This window comes from Mycteria americana, chromosome 2 (assembly GCF_035582795.1).
Source record: "Mycteria americana isolate JAX WOST 10 ecotype Jacksonville Zoo and Gardens chromosome 2, USCA_MyAme_1.0, whole genome shotgun sequence".
In the NCBI taxonomy this organism is placed as follows: Eukaryota; Metazoa; Chordata; class Aves; order Ciconiiformes; family Ciconiidae; genus Mycteria; species Mycteria americana.
In genome coordinates this window covers 122797245-122810215 of record NC_134366.1, presented here as the reverse complement: position 1 = coordinate 122810215, position 12971 = coordinate 122797245, and the positions used below count along the sequence as shown (strand labels likewise).

General features: G+C 37.6%; 1 protein-coding gene across 6 annotated transcripts in view; it reads right to left on the bottom strand.

Annotated features, from left to right (window-relative positions):
• Window positions 1-12971, bottom strand: part of GREB1L (GREB1 like retinoic acid receptor coactivator) — a 145777-nt gene that overhangs the window by 71063 nt on the left and 61743 nt on the right. For all 6 annotated transcript variants that reach the window (XM_075494461.1, XM_075494460.1, XM_075494463.1 and 3 more), the window contains exon 2: window positions 12075-12178. The gene's annotated coding sequence lies outside the window, so the exon portion shown is untranslated. The remainder of the gene's footprint in view (window positions 1-12074; window positions 12179-12971) is intronic.

The following is a 12971-nucleotide window of genomic DNA, read 5'->3' as shown; positions in this document are numbered from 1 at the left end:
ATGTTAACATGTGCATTACGCAGAGTATATAGGTACAGTAAGATTTGCTGCTATACCTTCTCCTACCCACCCCTCCCGCCAAGGAAGAAGGTTCAGTTTGACAACAGCCACTCTCCAGGCTTCCCCTCTTTACCTCACCAACTTTGCCACTCTACTCAGACAGAGAATTTTTATTTCATGTCCTTAAAACTTACTATAGAGAGACTAGAAGACACAATTAAAGTTGAATTAATTTCAAAATGAAATCTGCAGCAAAACATGAAATAAGAGGAGAATTTCCTAACGTTCAGGTCACCTGCACCTCCAGGCTCTTAACACTCTCAGGGTACTTCTCTGCAAAGATCCCGATACTAAGGCATCACGATTGCTACACAACACATCTCCACTGCTGCTATGCTTCTTCAAAGCAGATTTCCTAAGCCTACTTCAAGTCTTCTTTGTAGTGGCCCATTACTGAACTGGAGGATTAACTGTGAGATTTGCTGGAGTTTGAGAGCTGCCTTACTGACAGAGCTGGAAGGCAGCCCTCACATCTCAGTCTGGGTCCTTACAAAGACACATGAACAAGGCAATCATGAAATTCCACTAACCTGACCACAAGTGAAGAAGTATTAATGCTATAGTTTTTAATAGAAAAGTAAATATGGGCATTCATTATGGAAAACAAAACTACAATTGACGGGAGCTTCAATCAAGGCAGACAGAAATGGAAGTAATATAAAGCAAAATTTCAAAGATGGTTGATTTTAGCACCGCATCGCTTAACTGTGCGGTGAAGGACCCAGGGAAATTCTGATGACTCTTTCAACCCCTGAAGCTGAACTTACAAGAAAGTCTTGTCAGTTCAATCAAATAATCTTGTCCTATGCTGTCATCTAGGTTTCAAAAGATCTGTGCAGAAGCATGACACTGGATGTTCAAGAAGAACCAGAGCCCAGCTTCTTTACAGCTCCAGAAGACTTGCAGTAAGTACAGTAAACACTACCCACTTCTAGTTAGAAAAATAGGTGACTGTGGTCTTCACATACCAAAAAAAAGTAACCTCTGGAAAGTGGATTGTCACCCAACAGCTCTTTGGAGTAGAACTGCACATTGAGTTGAAGGCTCTGCTAGTAAAAATATAATCAGATCATTCAGTACACCAGATACCACATATTTGGCCTCCAGGTGGGTCATGACCCCAGAGACTTTAAAGGAGAGGAACTGAACTGGAGGATGAGGGAGGGGGTGAGTGTTGTTGTTATGGCTTAAAGCAATTTCACAATTACCTGATAGTGAATGATGAATCTGATGCAAACACCCTCCATTAAGTCGGCTCTATCAAGTCCTTACTTTGTGTTTAACCTAATGATGTAATTGTGTTCTCCAAAACACATAATCTGGCTTCTGATCTGGCCTAACCCCACAGGAAAGTTTCTCTTCAAAGGAAAAGAAAGCAAGTTCCTTCACAAAGGCACTGCCAGGCTCAGCACAGTTTCTGTATCTCAGAGCGTTATCTTGGTCAAAGAGACACCAGGCATCTATTTATGCTGTAGAATTGTTTGGGAACTGGTTGTTTCAGGTACAGCTAGCATTTCCTATTATTTACATCATTCTTATTGATGTTCTGGGAGTAGTATTTTTTCCCATTAAAGCATCATTAGGCTGTATCATGAACATGTATACAGCAGAAAGGATGACAATTAATAACAACAATAACAAATACATACACTAATTAAAAGTGTAGACTTTGACTTAAAAGTATATACCCAGCATTAACTGCAGCATTCAGTGGGGAAAGACTTATGTGTGAATCAATACAAGAGCGCAAGGCAGAGTAGTCTCCTTAACAGACTCCTTATCTCACAACCTTTGTAAGATCCTTTTTTTTCCCCTGCAGTCCTTTCAAGATCCTGAGATTCTCATCCTGCTTTTGTCTTGGTTAGTTAGGGATATTCAAACTCAACTGTAAAAGAGTTTACTATCTTATGTAACAAGTGATAGGCAAATAATTCGTTCACAAAGTCTTTCAGGAAAAATGAATTATTAGTTTGTATTGACTCTGTTTACAGTGGAGTTTCCTTCCATTTTTACTTTTAATTTTATTTTGAAGAAAACATTGATAGCATCCAATACTGTTTAGAATCTAGTCTTTCAGTCTGATGTTGCCACTACTGTGTCAGACGAATGGGAAATATCAAGAATGCCTATTTTTTTCCTGACAAGGTTCTTCCTCTTATTGCTCAATTAGTATTAACTGTACTTGGAGTAGTGCATCAGATTACCTTGGATTTGGATAATTCCTTAGACAGAGACACACAAATGGATATACAACAGAGCTACAGCAGGATGGTGGAACAGAGCAGCTGTTCCCCCACAGCATGAAACAAAAAGCAAATCACAAGTGGTGCTAATATCGACACTGCTATACCCTTACTGCTCCATCCCTTCCACCCCAAGACCATCCCCATAGTCTTCAGACACAGTTCACAAAACAATAAACATACTAAAGGTAAAATTCACACCTGAATTCAGGATGGTGTTGGTAAGTTGAACTTATATGCATGAAGCTGTCAACTTCAAATCACCCCCAAATACTGCAAAAATTAAGTCCAAATTGCATTTTTAAAAATTCAGTGATTTGGGAGTTTTCAGCTTCACAGTATAAACCAGCAGTGATGTAACACTGAGGCTGAAAAAGGAAAATCACCAAGAAATAGAAACTGAAACTCAATCTCATCTCTTTTACTTAAAATTTGAAATGTCTCTTCAGTTCTTTTTAACAGTATTATTTACCAAGCCGTACACATAAAGAGGAGTTTAAAACTGCAATCAAACATAGAATATATTGTGAAGTGCAGTGTTACAGAAGTCAATGCAAGTTAAGCTCACGTCAAGATTTACAAAATTGTGGTTCAATAATTTTAAGTTGCAAGCTCAGCACTTGTATTTATTGCCTAAGATCTTGCATTTTCCTTCATCTTTCAAATGTTCTGATAAAACTCTCCCACAATCTTTAGATGTAATAAGTCTGACGTTTTACAATACTGTTTCAGAGTTAAGTCTGTATAGTTAGAATCAAACTACATAAACCTGACAACAATCAGTTCTTCTTATCCCCAAACTGGAGCTGGAAGTAATTTTGCAAGATTTCTGCACTTGAAGCCTTGTGATGAGAACTGTACAGACCTTGCACTGGCTTTACTTTTCTCCAGGTTATGGCTCCCACTCAGAAAAGAAATGTCGCATTCCAGGTAGGCTGAACTCCTATGGCACAGCGAGAGGAAAACCAGTGCAGTTGGTGCACTGGAGATGCTCAACACATTCCTCTGGTGAAGACCGAGATGACTTAAGGATTAAGCATATGCCAAATCTCATTTGATGCCATTTCCTCAGTAAACAGATGCAACAACCAGATGAAAGAAAACATCGGACCTCACTACTTAATTTATGTGAACTCACCTACAGTGACTACACAATATGCAAAGATTATGGAGGACTAGTTTTTGTGAATAAATGATGCTATGCTAGAAGCATTTAAGGCAATATATGCCTACCCAAATATGGAAAACTACATTAAAAAGTACTATAAAGAGACTTGAACACTAATGGAGCAAAACAGTAGCTGATACCATTTGGTGGGGTACTTGGAGTCAAGGAACATCTTTTGACGTCTGTTGTAAATGCATGGCTAGTTTTCATGTGCAAAGACTGTCTTATGCATGCAAATGCTCATATACAAATAGGCACTATATGTTCTGGCCCCACTTGCATGCACTCATACATTCTTACTGTCTCCTTTACACGCTCATCCACCCGCACATATCTGGTCACACAACCCTGCCCTCCCCCCCCAAGCTTTTGCAACTATACCATTTCCCTAATTATTCCTCCTCTGCCTTCCTACTGTGGAAAAAGGAACTTAATTAGAAACCATAAATAAACCATATTTTCTGTTTATAATATTAAAAAAATATATCCTTTTTAGTCGTCTCCCATTGCATCCCCTGGTGTTTCATGGAAAAGTCAACGATACAGGGTTGTGGACAACGACAGGAAGTGAGATGACAACAAATTTGACCATAAAGGCTATAAAAGAGTAGAAGAGTTAATACAAATTCAGTTGCCAGTAATAAAAAAAAAAAAAGAAACGCTCAGTCGTATATAACCGAGAATGAAAAGATTATATAGGGGAGTATAAGCTTTACATGAATAGCCCTATATCCTTCATGATATAGAAGTTTTCAGGAGTTTATTATGTTGATTTAACTTATTCTGATTGCAAGGGTGTCCTGGTTTCAGTTGAGATAGAGTTACTTTTCTTTATAGTGGCTGGTATGGGGCTATGTTTTGGATTTGTGCTGAGGACAGTGTTGATAATACAGAGATGTTTTAGTTGTTGCTGTACTAGTCAAGGACTTTTCAGCTTCCCGTGCTCTGCCAGGTGCAGAAGAAGCTGGGAGGGGACACAGCCAGGATTGTTGATCCAAACTGACCAAAGGGCTATTCCATACCACATGACGTCATGCTCAGTATATAAAGCTGGGGAAGAAGAAGGAAGGGGGGACATTTGGAGTGATGGCATTTGTCTTCCCAAGTAACCATTACACGTGATGGAGCCCTGCTTTCCTGGAGATGGCTGAACACCTGCCTGACCCTGGGAAGTAGTGAATTAATTCCTTGCTTTGCTTTGCTTGCGTGCGCGGCTTTTGCTTTCCCTATTAAACTGTTTTTATCTCAACCCTCAAGTCTTCTTACTTTTGCTCTTCCGATTCTCTCCCCCATCCCACCGAGGGGGAGTGAGCGAGTGGCTGCGTGGTGCTCAGTTGCCGGCTGGTGCTAAACCACGACAAAGGGTTTTAGAGCCCTTTTAAATGATGTTATGAAATCAGCAGATAAGTTACTGTGAAAGTTTCCTAGGGTTTTTAAAATTAATTAGTAGAACGTGGAGCAAATCCTTTTATGCTACTGGGATCTTTCACAATGTACATAAAGAATGGAACATTAGTATGCACCTTCAACAGAAGAGGTACATTTTCTCTTTTCTTTCAACAGAAAAACTTTCCAGTGGGAAAAAAAAAAAAAAGGCTTATCACCCTACAAACCTAGCTTTCATTTTGAAGTTTTGGTAATGTTAAAAGACTTCATTATTTTAAAAGGAGTATGTGCTCACACTTGGATGCTCACACACTCATTGCAGAGGCAGCACAAATAAATTACTAAGGAGCACTTTCAAAAATCTCAGCCCGCTTCCTTAAAACAAGCATGCTCATACATAGTTTTCCCCATTTATGTTCTCTCCCCTAAATCAATAAGGCTATTAACCACGTTATTAATGCCCATGCAATACAACCAAATCAGTAATGGTGCTTATCCCAGGTCTAGGATCAAGGCATATTTTTGCTGTGTAATTTTGATTTTGAAATTAGTTGCAGACATGAATTACGATTTATTCTCCTAACAACTCAGCATGTTAGCACAGTCAGGCTAGTTACATGTTTGAATCCCTTCAGCTACCAACGCTAATAATACAGCAGATAAAACTAATGTAGTATCTAAGTAATTAATGTAATACCTATTTAAATAACTGTAACTGCATGTAGCATTTTGCTGCTTACTGAAATGTTTTTCCGAGCCCAAATTTGTTCCCCAAATCATGGATTCAAAATTGGTACCTGTTCCCAAACCTAACAGATATTTATTGAAACTGTTATTTTTATATACTTTTCATATATGTAAGTCATTTACTGACAATACATATTCTCTTAGTAATACACAGATCTTACTGTAACTTATTAGCTAATAACTACATTTAGTAATTACTAATTAAACTGTTTAATTATTAGAGCTATTATTATTAGAACTATTAGAGACATAAAATGTATTTATGTCGTTGACAATAATCTGTAAAGTAGCTTCTCAGATGCATCAATTAATTTAAAGCTGTGTTTTCAATGGAGATTTAATGTTTACTTCAATGGAACACTGTCTAATATTACATCATTTTTTAAAAATTATATGTGGACTTCTTTAATTTCCATGACTGGGAAGCTCAGTGAACAGTCTTGTGACATCTTTCTAAATACGAAACACAAGTCCATATTTGTCAGCAATTTTAATGCTGATAACTATCACTAATTGCTTACTTTCATGAATTATGTATTTTTTTTCCCTGAGGGGTTGCTTCTATCCTGAGAAAGTGAAAGGGAAAGTTACCAGTGTTTCAGGAGCGCCATATAATGACATAAAAAGGAGCATTAATAATGGCATTTCACCTTGCACTACTTGTGAAAATGAAAGGGATGATGATCTATTAAGCATATGTGGCCTGGTTACGTAGAAGCTGAGCACTTCACCTACAATCCCAAGCATTCATTGAATGCCTTATCAATAAAGTTTGTGATCAACTCTTCAACACAACTGGACTAATGAAGACCACCATATGAAGCTAACGATACTAATGTAGTTTCCAGCCATCAAGTTTGCTCAGCCTGTTTGTGATTCTTATTCATTTTTTTCCTGCACATCCTCTCTACACCACTTCTCATGATCTGCCTTCAGACCTCAATCCTGTAAGTACATATTCACCTGCCTGGTGTTGTTTTGTCTTCAGTAGAACTATGGAGTAGGACTGTGCATGATGGCTTAGCAAACCATGTATGTAAATTATTGTAAATCCTTAGGCCACTAGGCTGCAAAAATCTAAGTTTTAAACATCATAGCTTGTGCTATTTATTGTATGCACAAACTACCATTTATATAGGAACTTATGCATACACACTGCTTGACATTTTTTAAGACTGCTAACCAAGATGACACTATTTGACAGAAAAGCAGCATAAAAATTCACTACTATGATACAGAAAATAGAAGCTAAAATGTAATCCATTCTGACACATCTCAACATCAGATTGTACAGTACAAGCATTAAACAGAAAAATCCTTAATAAAAATCATCCTAGGTATCTACATCTGCAGTAAAAGTGTTTTTCCTCATGCTCTTTCTATTTTTTTTTCCCTCAGGTGAATGCGCTACTACATAAGGGAGACACAGAAATTTTTACTGCCAAGCAGTATAAACTAATTGCTATTCATCTTGCAGAGACATTACTTGTTCTGAAAACTCTTAATTCTAACAACACGTACGAACTGACACTACTAAAAAAATATCTTTCTGAGTAATAGGCATAATGGTAATACAGATTACATTGGCTCTTAAAACTTTCCAAACAGAGATGACCCAATTCTTCAGGAACACCCACTCAGTATTTTCTTTTTCCACAGTATTCATCTTATCTGATGCATGTTCTGGTTTGTGACAGCTATAACAGACTAAAAATGAAGCACTGGAGTAGGACTTTGTAAACTTCAACCTTTCTTTTGCTGTTAGCAATCCTTTTTTCCCCCCCTGAAGCTGGCGGAGTTGGAGACGTAGCATGGTAGTTCTTCAAATATGCAACCTGAAAGTAATTTCAGGGTTACCACCTCAAAAAAGAGACGGTCTCTGCAGCCAGAGCATGCCTATGACACTGTTGTACAAAGGAGAACACCATGCACGCAGAAGCTTCACATGCGGCATGTCCCACATCTGCTTCCTCTGTAAAGTGCATAATCCTGCCAAAAGCACCATCAAGTTTTGTTCCTTGCCCTCTACAGGAAGATTATTAAACAAATCTCTAACACAGATTTCTAGATTAAAAAGTAAAATTAAATCAAGGAGTAATGAAGAAAGTCTTAAGTAACCAAACTTGCCTTCAGCAACACACTTGGATAGAAGAAGGTTAGGTGGGTTGTTCATTCCTCAACTCCTCCAAAAAATGACTGTTTTCCTCCCTAGAGCCCTATCTGAAAATAAGGCAAGTCTGAAAAAGATATCTTGTTTTTACAAGGCTTGGAAACCATCATCCCTAAAAAGGAGCCACCAAAGGTGGAAACAAGCCCCTCTTCTTTTGCAGAGAGGTTATGTCAAAATGTTTATAAAGTCCTCTCAGAGCACATTCCTGTTCAGGTCTTCTGAAAATACCATTTTCAAACAGGTCAGAATGATTACATTTCTGCTCATCTGAACTCGCAATATGTTTTAGAAAGGAACAAGCAAATCTTTTCTTATCTGAAGCTCCCATGCAGTCTCTAGATTGAGAGGCATATCTAACATAATTCTTCTGCAGTCACTTTTAGCCTGTGATGCAGAGACAAAAAAAACCAGAAAAGCCAGCTGCTTTCATGACCATTTCTATGCAAAAAGCAATGCACTGAATGGACAAGAAAACCCTGCATAGGTCAAAACCCTAACCATCAGCTTAAACCCACAAGTAATGTCAAGTTTAATATCGTGTGGACATTTTTTGCAACTTCCCTGCTGCTGGGAAAAAGTGTCTAAATTGCTCAAAGTATTTCTATTTAAAAACCCAATAAATTTCTTGTATTGAATTTTAGTGGAAATGAACTTCAAAGGGCAGAGTACTTTGTAGAGTTCTTCCTTTTCCTTTTCCACAACATGTGTTCATCATGTGTCAAAGCTGACTCTACTTTCTCCCCTCCCCAGAATTCCACAAATTCTTCTGTAAAATAAACAAAGCTCTGTCCAGAATCTCTGAAATTACCAGAGGCAACCCCTGTTTGAGATCAAAGATGCACATCACTACTGGGCCTTCTGCAACATCCCAGATTTCAGTTAAGATGAAATTTGCAACAAACGGGCAGTCAACAGAACAAAACATTAACATCACATCCAGGGATACATCTAAAAAGAAAAGTTTTGACATTCAGGCTACCTTTTCTAGATACTTAGGAATCCCAATAGGTATTTGTGGGATTAATGTCCATTTTTATGATGCCATTTAGATCTGGCAAAGAAAAACCTTTATCTTTACTTAAGACAGAAATGCAAAAATTCAAAATTACATATTATTAACGCTTAATAGGAGAAGAAAACAATTTTCTATTTCTAATGCTTATATTTGTTCTGTAATGTAACTCATCACTCACTACAATAAATTGTGTATGGGGTCTTTATGTCTTGGAAGAAGAAAAAATGGTAATAAAATACATTATTTGTTGGAGACATTAGATGTGCTTCTTTACTTGTTTTTCTCCCCAAAGGAAAAGTCTTAATGACGTTTACAGGCTGGACTTAATTTACCTGCAGCATAAACATGCTAGCAGAGGCAATCTTGATTCCAAAACCTGCTATTATAGTTTAGTGAGTCAGTAACATAAAATTCACAGATTCTATGCATTCTTGAAGGCATGTATATAAAAATTCCAGTAAATACTGACACTCAAGAAACTAGTGCTCATAATATTTTTCTGTGACTGCTGCCCCAGTAGAATATAAATACCATGTATAAAATTCTCCCTGTGGACTAAAATCCACTTAAAAAACCCCCACCTGATAAATACTTTATAGATACAGAACAATTTTCTCCAGTAGATGAGAAAAAATCTTAATAATCCATATCCAAATTTTACATAATTTGAGTAATTAAATTCTAGGGTTACAAACAAAATTAAGCATTATAGCTCAAATATGTATTTCTCTAAGCAGTTTTATTATACAGTTTATTTTATATAGCCCTTAATTCTGTATAGATATATGTGTAAAATGTTATATTCATTGTTTATAGGGATAAAGCTGAAAACAGACTCCAACAGACATCTCATTGAGCTCCTACAGCAAAAGCTAGTCCAATCCCATTGATAAATAAATCACCTTAATTCTTTCTTCATTCGTTATTGCCTTATTGCAAAAGCATGAAGCTGAAGCCTAGAAAGTCAAAGTTAAGGCCTGACCTTCCATCTCTATCCTATCTGACCGCTCCCTTGTGTACCCCTCAAACACACATGCTATCATTTCCTGATGAGTTTAGAAGGGGTTATCAGGAGAATTTCAAGACGTGTCAGTTTTGTAGCAACCTGAAAGCTATACAAACATCTTCTGTGTTTAATAGGCGATTTGTATTTTGGTAGGTTTATCCATTCCCAACTTTATTTGTTTAAAGGTGCCTTAACCTTGACATAAATCAATGCTAAGCATCTGTCTAGAGTACTTCTAAAGAGTTTAAAAATTAAGCTCTTTGGAGAGCTATATTTTGCAAGCACGTTTCTTTAAAAAAAAAAAAAAAATTACTTGTCAAGTTCTTTGCTCATTTTTTCCCCTTGGAAATTATGCAATTTATTCTTTTTCACTCTTCTTACGGTGTTTCTTTTAAAGATCACAATGAAACACCAGGTTAGTCATTACAAAAATGCCACCACAGCTGGCTCCCGAGTATCTTTTTCTTCCTCATTCGACAATGAGTGTTTGTGTAAGACAGTAGGGCCAAAGAGTCGGAGGCCTCGGGTTGTGTCTTGCAGCAACCCCCCCTTCCAAAGGAAAACAAAAAGCACTGAACCTTTTCTGCCACATGCCCGGTCCTTCCCCCACCAGCTCTCTGGTGAAGACAGCCATTATTACATTTCCTTTCGGGTTATTTACAAGGTCTTGGCTCTGACATTGATTTCTTATCTGTTTCTATGACAAATGTTAAGTGTTAATAAGCTGTCGCTTTAAAGAAAGATAATGCTAAACAAATCGTAGGAATTAATTACTCAAAAACTATCTTTAGGGTTTTTTTCTGAGCATTGAAACAAGAACAGCAAAAATTGCTCAAGACCAGAAAAAACCCACATTTTTTTCAACCAATTAATAAGTGTTAGCAGATTAAAAGAAGTTATAGTTTAAACTAGGCAGTATTCTGATAACCTAAAGCAAATTTGTCAGGGGATATAGAGGAACTGAGCAGGCGCAGCTCTCTAAGGAACAAAGTCTTTTAATTCATACGTGAAGGTTTTTACTTTTTACTTTTTCAAATACTTCGCTCATGGTATAAATTTTAGGATCAAAGGTGAAAGTTCAGAAATCTTTTCAGTTACAGAACCATTAAAGTGATAAACATTTGGGATCCCAAAGTACACTTCTACTCTAACTGTCCTTTCAGACCTGCATTGACTGCACTATAATAGCTGCCAACATTTGGTAAGGATTAGCCTTTCATTTAGACAAAAGCAAGCATTCCTTAGCTAAATCAGCACTTTTTGCCATCAGACTCATAAAACCTTTTCACAACACAGATTTTCAAGAGAATCCTTTAGGGTTTTAGGATGCTGCTCCTTTTACTAAGTAACAAAATACACCCCAGGGTGTCTCATTGACCGCACTCAGCTGTCCTTTGACCTCCGCAATTGTTTAGCCTAACTTCAGGGCCACAGAATCTGCCTCCCCCCATCAAAAAGGCTAATGTTGCTTCCTCCTAGCACCTGGCGAAGCAAAATCCTAGAGGTTCCCCCCCTCTTCCAGACTTCTACCATGTTCCAGATGTTGCCGAGCAAAATGTTCCTGCAGACAGGGTTTGGGAACCCGCAAGCCCCGCTCAGAACCTGGGCTGTGGCCATGACCCCCTTGCTCTGCTCAGTGCTGCCCTTGCCCCAGGGATACAACAGGTCATAAAGCAGGAATAGATCTTCAGCCTTCTGGGTACGCTGGCTATTTAAATGCAACAAGAAACTATGCGAGCCCAATATTGTATACTGAGACAAGCCTCCCCCCTTTAAGAAGTCAGAAAAAAAAGACGTGTGAGAATCTCAGTTGGAAGCACAAATCTATCCTGATCATTACAAAGATCTGCATTCTTCTTCCCATTTGTTTTAAAACCTTTGAGAGGACAAACAAACAAACAAACATCCACCCTCCAAGCGCATAAAACATATATTTAGCTAGTTGCTGAGGCATTTGCAGTGCTTCTAAGTAAAACAGCAGAAGAAAATTGTTACAGCTTCAAAAGAACTGTCATTAAATAATGAAGTTGACCTCATTGTGGGTGTATAAGAAAAAAAATGGAAGCACAAATCAGCCCCTTTTGGTGAAGGCTGTTTAATTACATGAAGTGAATTTCAAGATTTTTTAAGAACTTAGACATTGTACATGCCCGAAGCAAAAATAAAACTATTATTTACAGTCCACACTGTTCCTAAAATGTACTCAATGGAAATGAAAGCACAGAAGCTGAACAAAAACATACCATGTATTGTCTTATTAGTAAAGGCAAGTACGGTACCTTCTCAGATTCCTTTCAACCTATTTGAAATGCAGTCATGATTAAAGGATGCAGCTAAGAGTTTGTGAAGCCTTTCTGCGAAGTTGTTTAAAACTCCTGAACACCTGAAAAATAAGAAGGGAGAAAAAAAATTAGAATGACTCATGCCAGCATAGAGTTTATAACAAGCCAACAAAACCTGCCTATCTAAACCTGGTCTAGGGCGAGAACTGAACTGGCGTGGGGAAAGGAGGGCTGACCACTTAAAAAAGCATCTTTTCGTTTACAGGAATACTTGGTTGAAGCTGCATGGCTACTTCTCTGCATTCTACCAAAAGTAAAGTACAAATTTGTCACAGAATACGCACATTTTTGGCACTGAAGCCGCTGTATGAAATATTAGGAATGTAACACATGAATATGAGAAAATTAACTGTCACAGAAACATAAAAAATAGATGATAATGTAGAAGTAATTATTTTATTATTGGTTTAAAAAGAAACAAACTAAATGGGTGAGTGGTTATCTACACTAAACTGGAGATCAATGTTCAAAATGAAGTCAGAATTAGCTGGTTGCTCTCCTATCTGACATCCCACAAAGGTATTTAAGTGAAAACCTTTCTAAGATAAATTGCAGTTTATAAAAGAGAATACACCTGAAATACCCCAAAGAATGGCAACAATGGTGTGGCAAGCAGCAGGCAGAAGAGTATCTCCTAAAATACCTAGGGCTGTACAGAACAGTAATTAACATCAGGAAAAGCTTTAAATTAAGTTATCATTGACTGGACTTCAACAAGACTTGCTTAGGCACACAAGCTGGTTTGGTTTCTCAATAGAAATGGACAATATTTTGCCAGAAGATTTAAAGGAATTTTCCCTGTTGCTCACAAATGGGATTTTAGGCTTAAAGCTG